Source organism: Chelonoidis abingdonii, chromosome 24 (assembly GCF_003597395.2).
Source record: "Chelonoidis abingdonii isolate Lonesome George chromosome 24, CheloAbing_2.0, whole genome shotgun sequence".
Taxonomy (NCBI): Eukaryota; Metazoa; Chordata; order Testudines; family Testudinidae; genus Chelonoidis; species Chelonoidis abingdonii.
The window spans coordinates 25,479,063-25,499,615 of NC_133792.1; the positions used below are offsets into that span (position 1 = coordinate 25,479,063).

Consider the following 20,553-nt stretch of genomic DNA (forward strand, 5'->3'; position numbering starts at 1 on the left):
CCAGACATCACTTCAAACCCCACTGCTCAAAATGGGCATCAGAGTTCTGGATACCAGACCCACACATTCACTCTTCCTGGTAGGAAAAGTTGATTACAAGCAGCAGGGCCGTTGGTACTTACGATTCCTATTTGGATTGGCTATTGATCCTGTGTCTGGGGCCTACCATCCCTCCACCCCGCACCCATCTGAGTACTGGATTTTACAGTCTGCAGTACAGATCACGTATAAGAATGTCACTGAAGGGTGCATAGCTATTACGGATGGAAGGGACCTCCTGTTCTGTCTAGTCAATCCCACACCCATCACCGCAGGATAGTCTTTCATCCTACCCAAAGAATCTCCAGCTCTCCTTAGACATAGGCTGATTTGTTGGCTACATGTTCTGGGTCATTCATCAGAAACTGTGGCAGTTGTTTAGTGAGTTAGCAGATTTTTCACATGCCTACAAAGAGGGTCATTTTCCCTGGAAATGAGTAGGAGGCTCCCCTGCAGGGACAAGGGGAAAGACAGCCAAGCATCTTCCAAATAATCCAGCCCAAGTTCTGGCAGACCAGAAGGGAAGCAAACTCCTATTCTGCCAAGATAGCTCTAGACAGACACATTCATTGCATGAGAAAGCAGCTATTGTATAAGAAACCTTGTTTCTCTTACAATAGTCGTTTTTCAACTGTAAAAATCACACCGATGGAATTTTATATTGGATGCAGTAAAATGCATCCACTGCAGTAAAACTTCATGAGGACAAATCTTGCAGTTACAGTGTTCAGGTGTAAATTTTCCATTATCTTCTGATAATTTTTTCTCATTTGCAAGCAGAGCTGAAGCCTGCACTAAGCTGCCATGTGACACTGAAGCAATATGGCACCGACATGTCGTGATTTAATATGGAAGCAAAACCAGGGGGGAGCACAGGCAGGACAGAGCCGTTGAGCGATCACAAGTACTTCAAGGAGGAGTAGTTAGGGGGCTTTTAAAATGCAACAGACTCTTGCTCTGACTAGTTTTCAATCTATCTGCCACCTTCCACAAGGAGCAATATTCTGTGCTTCCCCTGCAGAGGGTTTGTACAAACCTTGGGTTGGGTTCAGAACTCTCTGAATTTGGGCTGGAGCTTCAAATTAAAATAATTCTCCAAACTCAAAGTGAGGATCAGGTGAAACCAGTGAGTTTCCATCCAAAACCTTCCAGTGGCCCAGGTTCTGTCAACACTCAGACCAGGTTCACCAAACTTGGCTTTCAATGCCATTCCAAACATTGTGCATGGCTTCACAAGAACTCTAGTTAAATCGAGAGTGAATCTTTCCCAGGGGAGGGATAGCTCAGTGGTTTGAGCATTGGCCTGCTTAAACCCAGGGTTGTGAGTTCAATCCTTGAGGGGGGCCCTTTGGGGATTAGTTCTGCTTTGAGCAGGGGGGTTAGACTGGATGATCTCCTGAGGTCCCTTCCAACTCTGATATTCTATGAAGGCAGGAAGAAGTTTCAGGCAAGGAGACCAAGTTGGCTAGAGGGGAGAATGAGCAGGATTTGACCTTATACACAAGCTTACAATGGAAAAAAAATTGGCCTTAAATTTCATGACAATTTTCTTTTCATCCTATTGCAGTACATTGCATCAAGCCATACAGCAAGGGCTATTTGATCAAATTTAAAATATGCTTATCACCACCCCCATAAAGCCTACATTCAGGCAACACAGGCTTTGGCCAGTATGTCAGACTCAACCCTTTTAGTCTATGTGAAAACTGGCTGTTGTTTTAACTTTACGTAATATTTATTCAAAATGCATTCCTTGTCCAATTGTGAGAGCATTGACAAATATGCTGCATGAAAACATCCAATTTAAACACTCATTAAAACCATCACAAGGAATAATAACAACTTCTGGCTAGACATAAGATGCATGCCGCAGAAGACTCATGTAGAAAAAGTATGCACATGTAAATCATCAGCTGCAGACTCATGCTCCAAACACTGTCTCCTGCTCCAGCAGGTAGTTCATTAAGATATCCTGGGGTTTAGGCACAACTTGTTCAGTCCTCTTGTGTCCCTGGGGAATTTGCAAACTAACCAAGCAGCAAGGGACACTGAGGAAGAATGCCATGATCTTAAGATACAGACTATACATACTGAGGAAAGTATAGAGGAAAAAGAAGCTGGACTTGCCCAGAGCTCTGTGTGTGTGTGTACTAACCTAGTGCAAAGCACTCAGCCTCACATTCTACTTCTATTTCTGTGACCCCCCTGCACAGCCCCAGACTAGGAACCTCACAAGGCCTGAGCTGTTTTAGACACACAGTCTGGGGAGGCCAGGATGCAGAACTCAATCAAACTTACTGATGGTGCTTCATGTTTTTCATATGTTGTGATCCTAATCTTTTGGAAAAAAGGACATAGCAAGACCACAGCTTCAGGATTCATAGGGCAGGGCAAACTAGTGTGAATGAAAGAAAACCCAACCCAAACCTACCTCCGGAAAGCAAACCAGAATCTTTTTTTTTTTTTTTTTTTTAAGTTTGAGAGTATTTGCTAAAGTTGCATTGACACAGAGCCCTCCTTTGGATTCTGTGCTGTGACAGCCTGGCACCTCCTGCAGGGGGATGCTGCCTGCCCACTGTTTCTGTGTGTGTAGACAGAGCTAGCACAGACAGCAGCAGAGTGCTCCGCGTGCCTCTCACTTACTGCCTTTCCTGGGGCACTGGCCAGTCTGTTTGTTGTGAGTGTGAGTGGCTGTGTCGAGCCAGCTGGACTGCATTTTCCTACAACTTCCTCACCTCAGTCTCTTCCTCCCTGGGCTGAGGGTCACAGACAGAGGAACATCCTGCATTTGGTCAGAAATTGCTGAATACTGAAATATCCACGGGCACTGTTCATGGCACATTGCCAGCCTGGCCAAATTAGGCTCAGCTACGATTTCATGATCTCTGGGGAACGGTCTGCACCTTTTGCACCTTTGTCCAGACCAAATTGACCACCCTCATGAGGTTCATGCTTGACTAAGTTATAAGTAACCATACAGCAGAGATTCACACACAGGACCCCCGCTAAGCCTGCTTTCTTTCCTAAAGCCTGTTCTGTATGACAAAAACATTTTAAAATAATCTAATTATCATGCAAAATGTCCCTCTCTTGCTCTGCATGTTAAATAATTCCTGTGTGGCTCAGTTCTGGGGCCCTGACATTAAAGAGTACAGTACCTTGCTTCGTGAGTAGTCTTACAGGCTCACTGTGAGTATGGGGGTGGAATTGGGCACATGATATTTATCCATTTCACCAAAGTGCACAGGTGGCTCAAAGCCTATGCCACATGCAGCAGAGTAGCTGAGAGGCAGGTGCTGTGGGCATCTCACAGTCTTTGCTTTCATGACAAGAAAAACAAGTATCACTTTTTTTTGCCATGTTGCACAGCCAGGACTTTTGTGTCATATCGATTGTCTACATGGTGGAAATGCCCAGAGATCGAAATAAATGGCTTTAAAGGTGCATGATGTCTTGGAAGTGTGCAGGGTGCTTTGGTCTCTGGGGAGTAACTTGCTTCCCACTTTGAACCAGCACTTAGATAGATTCCTGTATGTCTCCAAGCTATTTGCTCATCATTTACAGCACCCACTTCAAGCCTGAAATGAGGTTACTAATGTTTTCTAAAATTTTTTGTTAACCGCCTCTGCCATCTTGTAATTTAAAGCACCTGTCTATTTAAATTCTCCTTCTGACCTACTAAATAACCCTGCATGATACATACAATGAAACTAATGGCTTTTGGATGATGTTGTTGAAAACTGACATGAAAAATGAATTGAATAAGCCATACTTCAGGAAATCCTTTTCAGACCCATTGGAACATGGAGCTGGGACAACGTTCTGCTTACACAGAGGACTGAATTCTCAAACAATTATCACTCACTTTGCACTTGAAAAATGAGGAACTTCTTGTGATTTTTCAGCATCATTGGGGCCACCATGGACCCCCCTTCCTGGCACTCTATGAAGAACGGCAGGGGCTTTGCATTCCACAGGTGCATGAGGAGGCTAAAAGCACATGCCCTGAGTACAGCGTTACGTGAAGAGGCTTTCCACTACTCTCGGCATCACTTACTCTTATTCTTACAAAAATATACGGCTCCGTTTCTCTGAGGATGAATGGTTAGATTTTTCCAGCAGAAGCAGCTTTGCATTTTTACCTTAATTATTCCTTTACTTCCTCTGAGCCTGAACATACACGTCTCGAAAGGTAACAAGGGGACCCAGAAAATGTGGGTGGGAGGGGAAGCAATTACACATTTCTGTGGTTTTGCAGCATATTTTGCAAAGGAGTCTCTGGTGGATACCTAAGGCAGAGAAAACCCATTGGGACTTGCCTCCAAACCCCATTAAAGACTATTCAAGTGATTTAATTATAAACCACTTAAGGCGACTCAGCCAATCAAATGAGACAAGGACTGTATATGTGAATCTGTACAGTGATACTTGCTGTGTGAATAGGATGTACCTAGATACAGAGACCATAGAAACCACCAGAATCAGGGGTTCTCAAACTTCACTGCACCCTGACCCTTTTCTGACAACAAAAATTACTTCATGACCCTCAGAGGAGGCACCAAAGCCTGAGCCCGCCCAAGCTGCACTGCCACGTGGGGGGAAAGCCTGAGCCCCATGTCATAGCTTTCCTACTCAGATCTGAACCTTAGAGTTCAGAAAAGATGCTAGCATGAACCCTCCAAGCTTAATTACCAGCTTGGATCTGATAATGCTTCCACCAGCCAGAATTCCAGTGTCTGGCTCACTCTGGTCTCCCCAAAACCTTCCTTGGGGGACCCCAAGACTCAGATGCCCTGAGTCTCACAATAAAGGGAAATAACCCACTTCCCTTCCCCCTCTTCACCTCCTCCCAGATCTTCCCGCCCTGGACACGAGGAGATTACCCGATTCACTTCCTGAAAAAAACACTGAGAGATCAAGTGTCTCTCCCCCTGTCCAGAGCTATACAAATTCAAGCTTAGTAACTCACACAAAGAATTTCCCCCTCTTCGTTCATTAGCCTTCGAGAAAAAACCAACAGGTCTTAAAGAAAGCTTTATATAAAAAGAAAAAACATAAAATGGTCTCTGTATCAAGGTGACAAAACAGGGCATGGGTTAAAAGAAACAAAAAGAATAAACACTTACAAAAGAAATACAATTGAAAACATTCCAGCAAACTCACACACATGTAAATACAAAAACAATTAAAAACCTATATTGTATTTACCTGTACTTACAACTGGGAAACAGAAGATAGAAAGCCTGAAGGTAAGAGAGATCCTCCAGAGCCGAGAGAGCACTAGAGAAACAGACAAAGACAACCAAAATTCCTCCCTGAGCTTGAAAAATCGGTTTCCTGAATTGGTCCTCTGGTCAGATGTTTGTTCCTTGTTAACCCTTTACAGGTAAAAAACATTAACCCTAGTCTGTCTATGACACCCACCTTCTGGGCACGGGGCCAAGCTAGAGCCCAGGGCTCAGCCAGGCAGGGGCCGAGTCGACCCACTCCCAGGGCTTGTGCCAGGCAGGGGCCTGCAACCTGACCGGCCCCCAGCTGCCCCAGCAGGGACCTGCCCACTGACCCCAGCCCCAGGCTGCAGCCCAGGCAGGGGCCGCACACGCTGACGCCGCCCCCAGGGCAAGCCCCAGGCAGGGGCGCCTGAACCTGACCCACGCCCCAGGGCTGCCCCCCAGGCAGGGGAGCCTGCAACCTACCGCACAGGGCAGCCCAGGCAGGGGCCTGCAACTCCCACCCCCCAGCCTGACCACAAGACTAATACCTCCACCACCAGGGCTGCAGCCCAGCAAGGGGCCTGCAACCTGACCCAGCCCCCCAGGGCTGAAGCCCCCGGCAGGGGGCCTGCAACCTGACCCAGCCCCCCAGGGCTGCAGCCCCCGGCAGGGGGCCTGCAACCTGACCCAGCCCCCCAGGGCTGAAGCCCCCGGCAGGGGGCCTGCAACCTGACCCAGCCCCCCAGGGCTGAAGCCCTCAGGTTTTGGCTTCGGCCCCAGGCGGTAGAGCTCAGGCTTCAGCCCCAGGTCCCAACAAGTCTAAGGCAGCCCTGGTGACCCCATTCAAAGGGGGTTGTGACCCACTTTGGGGTCCCGACCCACAGTTTGAGAACCCCTGGATCAAACCAATGGTCCAAACTAGGCCCGTCTCTCAATTTTCCTTCTATATGAGATAAAGACAGAGCTGTCTATCCAGATCAGTCCGGATAACCAGGGCCGGCGCTACCTTTTAGGCAACAAAGGCAATGGCCTAGGGCGCCAGAATTTTGGGGGGACGCTATTTTGCTGGGGGGGGTGGGCGGCACACGGCTCCGGTGGAGCTGCCGCAGTCGTGTCGGCGGCAGGTCCACCAGGGCCTTTAGACCAGTGGACTGTCCGCTGACATGACTGCGGCAGCTTCACCGGAGCCGTGGGGGGCAGCGAAACTCCCGTGCGCCTAGGGCGTGAGAAACCCTGGCGCCGGTCCTGCGGATAACACTGATACTGAGAATTTTCTGCTGCACGTCAGTTGTTCAGAGCACTCTGCTAATCAGTCACCTCACAGCGCCCAGAGCCATTGTGTCAGAGCAGGAGTTCCTGGCTCCTAGTCCATTTCAACATGCTGCCACACAAGAGCCAGGAGCCATGGAAACAACCCTCCACTCCCGCTGTGTGTTACCAAGCCCTGTGAGTGTTAACTCTGCTGCAGTGACCCCCAGGGCAGGCCAAGGACTGGAGACAGGACTTGCAGCACAGCACAGCAGGCTGAGGCTAGCTGTGACAGCATTGCCTGTGAGCAGTGAGAGAGGCAGAGTTCCTACCTACAGCTGGACAGGAGTCCTCACAGTCAAAGAACAATTAGCAGATATTGTGTAACAAAGTTGCAGTAACCCAGGACTTCACAGCTTTCATTCTGCTGCATTCCCAGTTCACTTGGAATTCCCAGTGACAGTGGAGAGAACACTGAGCCTCCCACTCAAAAGGCACAAGCCTCAGCAGTAGCTGTTAATAGCACAGGTCACATGGCACAGCATAGAGCAATTCTGATTTTAGTCAGTAGGTAGCAGTGACGTGTGTTTATGCATCCAAAACTAGCCAATCTATTCCATTTTCTGTTACTTCGGCATTATATAAACAATAGGGCTGGTAGAATTTTTTGTGCAGAAAGTTTTCCTGTAAAAATATACAGGGAAAAATATCAATTCTGATTAAATTCTTTTTGTCTCATTTTAACTTTGTGTCATTTCAGTTCAAAACTTCCCATGGGAAACTAAATTTTTCAAATGACAAATTTCTAACCATTTTTTTTGGTCAGAATTTCCCTCAAGAAAAAACTTTGGAGCTAGGACAGCCCAGCTTAACAAGTGAGGGTTTCAAAAGTGCCTGAGAGACTTAGAAGCACAAGTCTGATTCTCTTCGTTTATTCTTTCATGGGAAATATTTCACAATTATTTACAAAGGTCAATACGTGTCAGAACGTTTTATTTTAAAACAATTATCAGGTGGTATATGTTGCACCAGGTCATTTAAACCACAGATAGTGGCTACGACATACATATCCACATCAAAAATACAAGACGGCAATTTTGCAGCAGAAGCCTAGTAAGGCGAAGAGTGGAAAGGGCCGGTGGGACTTTCAGATGTTCGTGTTCTCTACAGTGGGATGTGGGAGGAACTAACAATCCGTTTCTTCAAATGCTGAGATTTAGTAAGAGAAGGCCCTGGAATCCTGCCTTCCCTCTTCTTTCACCTCACCAGTCACAGTGAATTTAATTTTCCTGCTTGTTCACTTGTTTTTGACACCATCTCCCCTCCTCGTCACCCCACCACTATCCACTCTTCCCTCTGAGGCTCTCCAAGAAACCCTCTTCCCGTTTTAATTATCACAATGGCAGCAGGCACAGCAGCATGGCACAGCCAGTTGATTTCCCAGAGCCCTGTCCATACTTCCCTCTGCCAAGCCCTTGACATTCAAAACCAGGGGCACCTCTTGGTGGAGGGTGAGGGCATGAGGAGCCTTCATCACCCTGCCCAAGGACTCCCATGGTTCTGTGTTCCTCTTATCTTCAGCTCATCACTCATGTCTCCCACACCAGGACGTCTCTCCACAAAGCCACGCCCCCTCTGAAAGCTGTGCAGGGATGAGCACGCTCGGGGGCAATGGGTGATGAATCCCTAGGCCGCCCCAAAGAATAGCAATTCAAACTCAAAGAGACCCTCAGCCTAGCCAAACAAAAACATGATATTAATGATGGTCAGCTGATGAACAGAGATGTGCTTCATTTCTGATTCCCACTCCCATAGCAATCAGCTGGGCCACTGAGGTTATAATACAAGCCCTGACTGGCATTGCTAATGTGAAAACAGGCAGCAAGTCGAGCAGGGACAGGAGTGGGAGGGGGTTGGTGTCTGTGTAGAGGTGGGAAGAATTGTGTAAAAACTAAAGAATCTGCTACTTCAATGGCTGGCTCATTTCAGAAAGCAATGGCAGTGTGGGGGTGCCAAGAAGGAGCCCTGGGAAGGGTGCAGGGCTTGATTTGTACTGAAAGAGGTGCCAGGGCTCAAGCAACACTTTTACTCTCATAAGCAATATGGCAAGCCCAGGAGTGCCGGGCCTATGAGCTGCCAGGCCCAGAGGTGCCGGGGCTCTGAACTGCCAGGCCCAGAGGTGCCAGGCTCAGCCCTGGTAAAAGCCTGGCACAAATTAAGCCCTGGGAGGGTGACAGAATGTCTACTTGAAAGGACAGTGCCCTGTTTGCTCAGCATCGCAGTCTGAATATCGTAGGGTCAGCTGCAACCCCACCTTGTATAAACTTGAAATGTATTTGAAGTAAAGGTTTTCATTCAGACTGATGCTTTCACGCCTACTGCTAGCAGCTGGCAGCTCACAGGAAGATTCCCCCCTTTGTCTCCCCAGCAGTGCAGGAGCCCAGCGGAAGTGGCTGTAAATTCCATCTCTAGCCTGCTTCAGTGCTGTGCATGACGAGATACACCATACAGACGTCCAAATTGTTTTGGACCAAGCCCTGTGTTTCTTGTTGCATCATATGATGCCAGGGTCAAATCTGTGCAGTATGCTTATGCCATGGATAGCGTACATACAGCAGGGTTGGTAATGGTGTGTCCTATGGAATAATCTGTAATGATACCATCACTATGGGTAGCAAATAGTATCCTTTACCCTTGGATTAGCCCCTGCAGCTAGCTCAGGGACAGGATCAGGCAGAGAGTCAGAATCTAATACCAGTACAAGGTATGAACTGCTGGGGAAAGTAAGATTTAGCCAATCAGTTTGAAATGGAGGAAGGGGTGAGATACTAAATCCTGTTTATATATTTATTATCTAAAATTCCAGTGTTACCTATAGTTATAGGTCTGTATCTAGTTTATTTTATATGCTATGCTTAGAGCTCTGTAGCATTTTTGTACCGCCATTCCTTTTTATCAATAATTATTTTATTAAATATAACTAAATATAAAGAAATACTGAAGCAAGTATTATAGGCATTAAGCTGAGTATGTGCAATGCACTGAACAATGGTGTGTTCAATACATTGTCTAAGAAAATAAATAGCAAAGGAGAGGCTCGGGGTGAAATCATAAAATGCAAAGGAATACGAAATTTTAATACAGACAAGTAGAATAAATCCCCTAGTCAAAAATGGAGCATACAGTCAGCAAGGAATACATGGGACAGAGCTTGATAAAATTTTCTTAAGTTTTAAATTAGATCTTTGAATTCCTGAATGCACAATTCCTGAAGCAGCAGACCCGTGACATATCTGACAAGCCCGGGGTTTCCCAGATCAGTGATGCTTTCTGTTCTTTGGGAATTAGAGCTGGGCCCATCCAAATACTTCCAAGAGTTGCTAGAGTGTAGCCTGGGACCCAGACTGTAATGAAGCCTAATGGATGCCTTTGTTCCCTCTGGTTTGTACGAGACCGGCTGCTCTAAGTGGCCTTGGATTCTGGAGAAGTTTAGCAGTTTCTGTCCTGTGATCTCCAGCAAAGACAGCATCTTGGGCAGATCTGGTGGGCCACATGTTGTGTTCACATGGTGCCGGAGGTACTACAGGCCTGTGGGGGGAGTGCATCCACACATCAATAAAGAGGTCAAAAAGCAACTGCAATTTAGCATTAGGCATGAAAAGACGCCTCTTTGGACTGGCATTCAGGCCTTTGCTAACTGTGCCAATGGGAAAGGCCTGCCTTAAGGCTCTGAGATATGTCATACATCCAGAGAGAGGAAGGAGAAGAGAGTTGAAGAGTCAGGTAAGGATGCACGCTGAGAATTGGAGGCTGCAGAGAGAAAAAGCAACTAGTAGCAGAGCAAAATGACTGACACCACTTAAAAGGGCAGGAGAAGTGGAATGGCTAGACACATCATACTCTAAATAAGAAACACATGGGAAATGTTGATCAGAGAATGCTGGCACACAGCTGAGGTCTCTGAAAAAGAAAAAAAGAGGAAACAGAAAACAAGATGGGAAGATAAAAATTTCAAAGCAAGCATTAAATGGGTAGCAGTTCCAGCTAATAGAGAGACCTGTCATGATTTTTCCCAGTAGCACATAGAGAATTGCTGATGATCATTAACACCTTTTGCTGGGGATTCCAGGACAGAAACCTTTAATCTTCTCCAGCATTTATTATCAGCAAATTCAGTTCTATCAATTTCTATTTCTCTCCAGAAATTGTTCTATAAAGTTAGTAAAAACAACTGAAGCCTTAACTGCAACCACAACAAAGACCTCTTATTAATTATTTAGATTTGTAAATAATAAATACTTGCGGTTTAATAATACAATATTCATTAAAGCATCCACCAGAACCACAGGGAACTCAAGTACATCAGCTTCCTTCCTTTCTGTTTCTCTGGGCTTTTTTCCCCACACCACCTTCACTTCCTATGAGTACAGCCACCATGGACCTTTGGCACAACAGTCAGCAATGAGGACTGAGGACTGAGGTCCAGTTCCTAGCTCCCCAGTCTGCTGTGCAATTTCTTAGAAATGCTTAGAATTCTTTAAAATACAATTTTTTTTTCAAAAATGAAAGTGGATGCAGGTTTTTTCAGCAACATGGTGCCTCCTTCCTCCCTGTCGTTCTCTACAGAGCTCTGCTGAACATGCTGCATTGTCTCCATTGTCTCTGGAGTGAGGCTGTGTGCCACTGCAGGGATTTGTTTTCACTGGGCTGGAATGTCAGCGCACCTGCTACAGAGAAGAAAACCCTGGAGTTCAAGTGCATTGGCTGCAAGGGCAAATTTGTACAGTGCCCTCGATCAGCCTTCAACTACCTGAAGGGAGGTTCTAAAGACAATGGAGCTCGGCTGTTCTCAGTGGTGGCAGATGACAGAACAAGAAGCAATGGTCTCAGGTTGCAGTGGGAGAGGTCTAGGGTGGATATTAGGAAAAACTTTTTCACTAGGAGGGTGTTGAAGCACTGGAATGGGTTCCCTAGGGAGGGGGTGGAATCTTCTTCCTTAGAGGTTTTTAAGTTCAGGCTTGACAAAGCCCTGGCTGGGATGATTTAGTTGGGATTGGTCCTGCTCTGAGCAGGGAATTGGACTAGATGACCTTGGGAGGTCTCTTCCAACCCTGATACTCTGTGGTTCTATGACCACTCCTCAGGTGTGTTGGTTCTTCACGTCTGCCTATTTGGTGAAAATGAGCAGCAGCATCCATTCCATCTGAGAGCACTGACTGGGCCAGATGCTCAGCACATCTCAGGGATGGGGCTTCCAGGGAAGCAGGAGCCAATGCCAGCTTTATGCCACTGGCATATACTTCAAAGACCATTTAAGCCAATTTTCTACCCTGTTGGCACTGCCAGAGCAAGTCAAAAGACATGGAAGAGAGGCCAGAATGTGGCCCACAATCTCTTTCCAGCAGGTTCTCTGCCTCCACACTTCCTGTTTGACTTGAGAACTCAGTTCCCTACATCCTTTGAGGTTCTGCAGTCACTAGCCCCAAAGAGGCTGTAAAAGGCTTTGACACCTATGCCTACTCATCGCAGGTTCTGGAAGTCTCCCATTGCTCTTTCTAGCTCTGCTCTGCCTCCCCAGATCCTGCAGGAAATGGTCACCAAGTGAACAGTGGTAAGTGTGTGTCAGCTGAACTGAAATTTGGTTTGGGTTTTGCAAAACCTTAAAGGCTGTGACTTGGTTTCATAACATGAGAGGCGGAATTTGGAGGTAGGGTTCTCGTGTAGACCTGCCACTTTTGGCCTTTGCTTTAGAGACGTACAAAACAGAGGCAGGACCAGCACATATTCAAGGCTCCAGACACCAACCAGAGGGAGACGTGGTTCAGTTGCTCCTGATGGCATCATGTGTAAAGTGGTGTGCCGTGCCAGGGGCAGACACGGACTCTCCCTGTGGAGCTGGAATAGGGAGCCCCAGGAGTTGCAGTGCTGCAGGGAGCTAGCTCAGAACAGCAGTGTGTGTTTGCTCCAGCTGCTCATGCTACGAGGCCCCTTTGTACGGCAGGCATCTCACTAGGGGAGAAGAGCAGCAGGTACAATAATAGGCAGCTGTACACAGGCCACAGTCATAGGAATCTGAGACATCATCTCAACAGGGCCGCCCAAGGTGGCGGGGGGCAAGTGTGGCAATTTGCCCCAGGTCCCGGGCACCACAGGGGCCTCCACAAGAATATAGTATTCTATAGTATTGCAACTTTTTTTTATGGAAGGGACTCCCAAAATTGCTTTGCCCCAGGCCCCCTGAATTCTCTGGGTGGCCCTGAATCTTAATGAGATGTTGGCCATGAACGGGACATTCCTATCATGGAGACATTAGAAACCAGGTGCATTTCTTTTTGGTTTCAGGTGATGGCTGCTGCCCATGGCTCCCAACTGGGAGGGCAAACATCAGGCCTGGTGTCCCCTGGGCCGGCACCATTTTGAGCCTGCTGCTGACATTCATGTATATCAGGAGACGCGCCATTGAAGCCATAGAGTCACACAGGGAGAGTGAGAGGAAAGTTGGGCTCCTTGTCGCTGGCAATCAGCACCACTCTCACCTGGAGATATCTGCTGGCCCAGGAGTCTGGCAATGGCTCTGTTCACTCAGAGCAGGTGTTCTCCTAGGGCTCTGGAAGCTCTAAAACCAGCATCATAACTGCTGTGTGGAAGGAGAGTCACAAATCTGTACTCCTGCACCAGAGAGATGAGAATGGCTACAGTGGGTACGATTAAAAAGGAAACATTGACTGCAGAACAGCATGAGCCCCCTGCTGCACTCTGCATTCCAAATGCAGGAAATGTCCCTGCAAAGTGAGTACCATGGGGCAGGGCTCATTCACTTGCTTAATGGCACTCTCTGTATCTCAAATTTTGTAAATTAATTATTCATGACTTATACAAGGCTTTACAGTGAGACATGGCTGCATTCTAAATGGAAAGCAATCCAGCTACGTTTTTTAATCAGTCTTTGTTGTGAATGGTGGATGCTTGAAGCTGAAGCAAAAATTATCATCAGCTATATTTATTGGCTAAAATGTTGCTGTATCCAAGCTTAAGTAATATCAAACACATCTGCCAGCAGCTAGAATGATAAGAAAGGAGAAATCTAACCAGTGCAAAATACATCATGTTTATCACAAGTTTAAAACAAAGAAGCAGCAGCCATGAAAGGATTAAATCCAGGACACCATTATTCCTTTAAATGATCTTTAAATGAATGCTGTGTCTCTGAGAAGGGTATAAGACAAAATGGAAGGCTTGCTGTGTGGATGCTTTTCTTCAATTTGTTGCCTCTTTTATTCAATAGCAGTGTTATAAATCTTACTCATTTCATTCCAGATAAAGGGAGACAACCTCACAGGACCTCTGCATCTTTGAGCGGGATATCAAGAACAGGACTCCTCATTTTCTGTAAATAAATGGTCAAATAGACAGGAATCTTCTCAAGCTTCAGGACTTGGAGAATATTTTAATGCATGTTCCAATCTGACAAGTGTGAGAGAGAGCCCAGATGAGCCTTCCGACTGCTCAGCAGCCTGTGACTAGGGTGAGGCTGGGAGAAGATGATCTGGGGGTCAGGTGCTGCCATCTTTATTCATACTAAGAGCCACATCGCCCCAAGAGTAGCCCAATGTGGGGGCCGGGAAGGGGCAGAATACATAGCGTGAGTAAGGGGGACACAATTGGGCCTGTTACATTTTGGAAATTAAAAGCATTCCAAGCTATTCATTACAGAGTTACAAGCACTAGCTCATGAATTGGGACACCAAGGTGTTTTCCCGCAGCTATTTAAGTATAGGAAGATAAAATTTAGGCTAACTTGTTAACTTGATTGATGAGCACTAACTCTGGAGTCCCATTTCACCCCCAGATAGCTGGGGAAAGTGCATTCAGTCCCACTTCACCGGAGGATGAAAAGGCACAATGCCTGTCCTACAGCATTGGAACAGCTGTTTTGAGGTAATTCCAACATATCTTATGCTTCGAACTCAACAAGCCAAACCCCCGATAAAAGCAGACAGCAAGCATATTAATCTCTTTATTTCCTGTCACAGCTATTTATGTGACATATTATAAAAGTTAATTTGTTAACCTTACTCAGTATTGGGCTTGCACTGGTTAAAGACTGTCTCTCTGTGAACCATGTGCCTAAAGAGACCATTGAAAAAAAAAGTGTTTTTAAAAAAGTGTATGAATGATAAAAAAAAATCCCATTTTACAGCCGGAAGGTTGCAGATTATTATCTGGGTCTGTTTTCACTTGATTTCTCACACTGCAGATTTACTTGATTACAATGAAATACTGGGCTAAAATAGTTCTGGGGCGGGTATGTGTAAAGTGTTGATAGATTTTACAAGTCACAGACCCATTTTCATACACACAGGAAATTTTACTATCTATTGATGTTTCAATGTTACGTTTAACTATATCATAAATGTAGCCAAAGCCAAATTCCAACTCCTTCCATGAAGCAAAATATGAAGCAAAGAGCAATGTGAGTAGTGAACCCAACTGGATACAATCAGAAACAACACAAAATTTCACACATAATTTGAATAAAAATAAACTTTTGTGGAGGTTAGAAAGTTCTTCATTCCCACGAGCCTGAGCATGTCCTGGTGTCAGATAGAACCAGAAGCTGCAATGCCATGAGGACAACTGCTCTTGTGCTATTTCTGAGATGATTGAACCCAGGAAGTGGTGGGAATCTAAAGGCAGGGCCTGTTCCCATGAGAGTTCTAGCTTCATTTCTACAAGGGTATATGTTTAGATAAGCTTTGGATGAGCATCTATATTTTGATACGTGCAGATATGGATCGCTATAGATAGCTATTAGAGCGAAAGCTGGTAGCAACCTCTTACAGAACACTTTCATTTATAAAAGATTATTACAACCTTTATTTGAGAAGCTTTAAGCTTGGCCTTGGCAGGAAGGAATTTTGCTCTACAGTTGTCAAGTGGTATGCAACACAGCAGCAACGTTCCTCTCAAGCTCTCTTCTTCATATTTCAGGATGTCTTGAACCTGTCTCTTGTAGTTAACTCCCTATATTAGGTCATTTGAGATCTAGGACTTGATTCTTCACAGCCCCATACCTGGTTTTAGCCTTTGCATCAGTGCATAGTGAATGCAAAATGCTCGCACTCTGGACTGGTACTCACCGTGCTGCTCTGGCAGGTTTTAAACCCATTGTGCTCAGGTGTAAATGAGGACAAAGGTGCAAGACCAGCTCTTAGTTCTAAATAGTTGCTTGTGGCTGTGAAGATGTGATTGTGAAAAGATCACAAGTCAGTGAATTACTATTCACTCAAAAAGCTACAACCCAGTGAAATTACCTGGAGAGTTTTGCAGATTTCAAACATCAAGACTTTTATACTTTGTCTCTTCTATCTCTCTAGGTATTTATTTGGCCTCCATCTCCACAAGAGCTGAGCACCTCACAATCGCTAATGGATTTTGCTGGGTTTGTCTTGTTTCCTGCACCCCAAAGAAGTTCTGCCTGGAGATTAAACGTCTCCTTTCTGGGAAGCTGTTTGGTCAGTATAAAAGCATTTTAAAACCTCCATTTTTATGAAGTTTTTATTTTGCAGAGCCTGAGAGATGGGTACTAAATAGAATATTGGTCAACAAAGGTATCTATTTAAAAAAAAACAGGTTGACTCTGATTAAATGCAAATACTGAATTAAGCTTCATTTCCTCCTGAATCCAAGGTGTCCTTCTCCAAGGCAATACCTTCAGGACTGAACACTCAGCTTCCCTCCCATCCTATGTAACAACAAGACCTGACTAGGAAACAGAAGGGGAAAACTCCCATTCTAGGGTGATAAACAAGCTGTGTCACTATTTCAGCTGACCTCCCCAGTGCTGTTCATATACTGAGAGAGAGAAATAAACAGCCAGTCTCAGAAACAGACTTTTGCCACCTGCAGAGAGATTAAATTGGCAGAAAAAGAAATTGTATTTTCCAGTTTCACAGCAGGTTTTATCAACAATGGAAACTATGAAAATGACTCATTGGGAAATGTCTAATGCTTTGTTTCTGGAGTGTGCTCATTGTCCAAGGTACAAGCAGAGATGCTGAATGGTGTCAGTGCTCTGAGCATACATGGCCTGGGAAGCAGTGTCTTCCACCCAGTTTCCTCTCTGTTTGGAGAGTGGCACTTTGCACAGACAACGTATAAACTGTTGAGAAAGAAGAAAATCACTTTGGGCTGAGAGCTTTGTCTGAACTTTGTCCTTTTCTCAAGCAAAGGAAAATATTATTTCACCCTTTAAAGAACCACACATAATAAGAGGCGAAATGTCAAGACCAATGTTGATATAAACCCCCAAGGAAAACAAACATCTATGTGGCTTCTCCAAAAGGTCTCACTCCTCACCCCTCTTCCCTAGTTTAAACAGATTTAGTAAGTGAGGAGGAATGGGAGGGAGGGGGGCTTCTCCAGGGGTCAATTCTAAAGGTCCTCTGTAAAGGCCTAATCTGGTACATAGCCTTCAAGAGGATGCTTAGCACCTGGCAGGATTGATCCTTCTGGGGTGGCAAAACCTCAGACTTTCATGATGAAAGCTCTGTGAATAAGACAAAGGCATCTTAGCCACACATGACAGGCATTTACAGGCCCCTGTTTTCCAGTGTCATGACATATTGTTTCCCTACACCAGAGGTTTACAGAAAATGCCATGTACTGTTCAAGCAGATGATGCCACACTTGTCAGTACTTTGAAGAGGCTTTCACTTGCCTGACCGCAGTAAAATGGCTTAAAATAGTACATCTGAGAATCATGTGGTCAGAAGAGCAGAAAGACACATTGAAAATGGAGATATTATATTGTCTTTCTTATGGTATTTGTGGGTCTTTGGAGGAGTTGCATGGGGTATAGTCACACAAGACTTGGTAACTCCCCCACTGTCTTTCATATGAGACATACAGCTAAATCCTAGGCAACTCAGAAGAGATGGGGTGATGTAACAATGTACCTGTGTTAAGTGGGTGTGTATGCTATTTGTATGCCAACAAAAACAAGAAGCATATACCCAAGGTCTGACTGGATCTGCAATAGTTGGCATGTGCCTCTATCCGTTGCCAAGAGGAGACTAGCCCCAAACGGGAGCTGTCTGCACAGTACCTCCGTCCTGCCCCTTTGGGGCAGGGCAAGGGCTGGCAGCAGCACAGTTCAGTCTCTCCCTGGGGGTAAGAACAGCAGTTGTGCCTGGTAATGCCTAGAACCCAGCCACTCCCCACCCATGCACATTCACACTGGGGACAGGCACAGTCAGCCGTACTGCCCCGTTTTGTGTGTCTTCCTTCTCCCAGAGCTCTGGGCTCCTTGTGTTGAGTGACTGGGTTGGCTTTGCTTTGGACCACTGATCAGACTGCAAAGTGTATGGTGTGCTTTAAATGACATTGATTGTGGTGAAGCACCCAGAGCTCTTCAGCAGGCGGCCCTGAAAAATAAAAGCCTGATTACTCTGCTTTGACTGGACAGCACAGAGACAACAATTTCCACCTACAGCAACAATAATCACCACATTATGCAGCACAAAAGTACAAAAATGAATAATTAAAAAATACAGGCTGGCTCTGGGAGAGACCCTGTTATTATGCGCATCAGAAACAGGATAAATCACAAGCAATTCAGAAGCCACTTTCCCAGGTTCACTCATAACCATCTTGGTATTTGGAGTCCCATTGGGAGCCATAAATGACATAGAGTCCACATTATAAAAATAAACATGAAGTTAAGTGGTAAGGATTCATTTGCACCCAAAGGGGAAACACTTCACTGTTTACAGTATTGGTTTTATACAAACATAGCAAATTTCACCTTCAAATACATCCCCAATTCTAGAGGAAGGGGGGTACTGGGTAACTGTACTTATTGTCAAAGCTGCAAGGTCCACTAAAGAGCATGTTGTCCTAGACAAGGTCTTGACATGCTTGAGCTCTTGAAGAGCTCTCTTCAAAGTAAAGGTAAAAGGCAAAAACAACAGTGCCTGAGGCTGAAGTCCTTGCTCCGTCTTTATTCAGTCCTTCCTCTTTCTGAATCAGTGGGACAGTCTCGCCAGTCCTTGAGATTTTATCACAAATCTCATGACACTTGGTGCTTTACTGAAAGGCCCAGCTCCTGGAGGCAGGTGATGATGTGAGAATCTCAGCTTTCATTGTTTTAAGAAAGCAAGTTTCTAGCCCTTATGCTTTCAGAGAAAAGCGTGAACATACGACACCTCAAGGGCTCAAAACACAGAAGACAAATAAAAAGACCACAGATTTTATTGTTTAAAATCTCATGATTTTTGGAGACTAAATTTAAGGGATTTGTCTGACTAAGGATTTCAGAATTTAGCCTCAAAGGATTATACCACCCAAGAGTGAATGGGAGCAGACTTATATTTCTTTCTCTTCTTCCCTTAGCAAAAATAAAACCAAAATGTCTCGAAGAAGCCCAGAGCAACAGTCAAAGTGATTATTCCAAAAGAGATATTATTAAATATTGCTAGTCAAAATGCAAAGTTATTAACAGTGTGATTCATTTGGGGTGGGGAAGAGTGAATGGACTTTGGTTGCAAAATTGGATTCTTAGCAAAATGCAGGGCAGGCTCAGGGGTGATTGACTGGGATCAGAGTCCCAGCACTCGTGAAAACAAAATCAAGTGCAGCACTTTATTCACCCTGAGCCAACATGCCTTTCTCCGACAAAACACCCACTGACTTCAATCTCTTCAACTCAGTGAGTGTTTTGCCTGAATGAGAGCTACAAGATTCATCCCCTGTACATGCTGTCTAGTTTCCCTGTCTAAATCAAAATCTTTACTGCATTTTTATTCTGATCACAGGCTCTGTTTTGATTAGTTCTCTAAACAAATGTTATTTGGACATGTGGTGTCATAGGAGGATATTGCAATGGCTCCAAAATGCTTTTCACCAATAAGAAACTAGCATTTCACTGAATCATGCTACCGTATAATTCAGTTTGATCTTAGGAAGCAAAAACTCCATGGGGGACCGTGCCCAGGCAGTGATATGTTCCTTGGTATCAACATTGTTTTAACCTCTGGAAAAGGGGTTAAAATTAAAATTAGTGGCACTTTCAGCATCTCTGGCATGAATCTTTCATTGTGTATAATCACAGCGCAATCTGTTGTAATATCAATAGATGGAGCTAGGTGAGAAAAGAAACGTATGGAGGGAATCGTTTCTCCCATGGTGCAGATTTAACTCTTGATTTGACCTGATTAAGGACAGATCCCCAATTTAGCTCCTGAGGCTTTGAAAATAACAGAAGGAAATAGTGATATGCAGCCTGCTGGAATTGGATCCAGTGGGAAAACAATGACAGCTGATCTCATGGAAAAGTCAAGAGTTGGAGCCAGTCCATACTTCAAAGCAAACTAGGGGCAGAGGGATTGGGTGCAGGGGTGGGGAGGTCTGACCAGGGAGGTTGGGAAGACAGCAGCAGGGAGAGAAGGCTTCAACACTGAACCTTCAACCCCCTCCCCCGTACCCCAGGATGATTCCCCAAGGGACGTAGTTTTGTCCTTGGCAACACAATCAGGATGTGCCTTTGATATCACAGCCCGGTGCAATGCACCAGGGACTGGTGAGATTGGTGCCATCACTCATGATCAACATGCAACACTCGTGATAATGCCAGCCTGATGGTTGCAACAGCACGTTCACAGAAGGTGAAATTCACCCTTGCTCAAAGGGCCGTCAGAGGCCGCCTAAGTATCATTTAAGCTCTACGGCTTTAATATGCAAACTTTGCTAAGTATCTATCCATACCCTACAAACTGAGGGTGATGGGCACTAAAGCAGCAATGATAACAAATAATTAATTGATAATAATTAGTTGCTTATTTATTTATTTGTTGAGAAATGACAGTTTGCTCAGCACCGTACAAAACATGTTTCCTGTCCCAGAGTCCCTACAATCTTGGGATCTTATCCTGAAAATATTGGCTCTGCTCACATGGGTACGGTTCTTCACAAGGATACATGTTTGCAGGATTGAACATTATACAATTTCTGTGCATAGCATTTAACAGGCAGAGAGAGAGAGAGAAGCGTTTAT

The 20,553-nt window shown here is 45.2% G+C and overlaps 1 long non-coding RNA gene across 1 annotated transcript in view; it reads left to right on the forward strand.

Annotated features, from left to right (window-relative positions):
- Positions 1-1,315: 1,315 nt before the first annotated feature.
- The window catches only part of LOC142045894 (uncharacterized), a 503,229-nt gene continuing 483,991 nt past the window's right edge, over positions 1,316-20,553 (forward strand). Inside the window, exon 1 of the long non-coding RNA XR_012654800.1 lies at positions 1,316-1,357. This is a non-coding gene — a long non-coding RNA (uncharacterized LOC142045894). The remainder of the gene's footprint in view (positions 1,358-20,553) is intronic.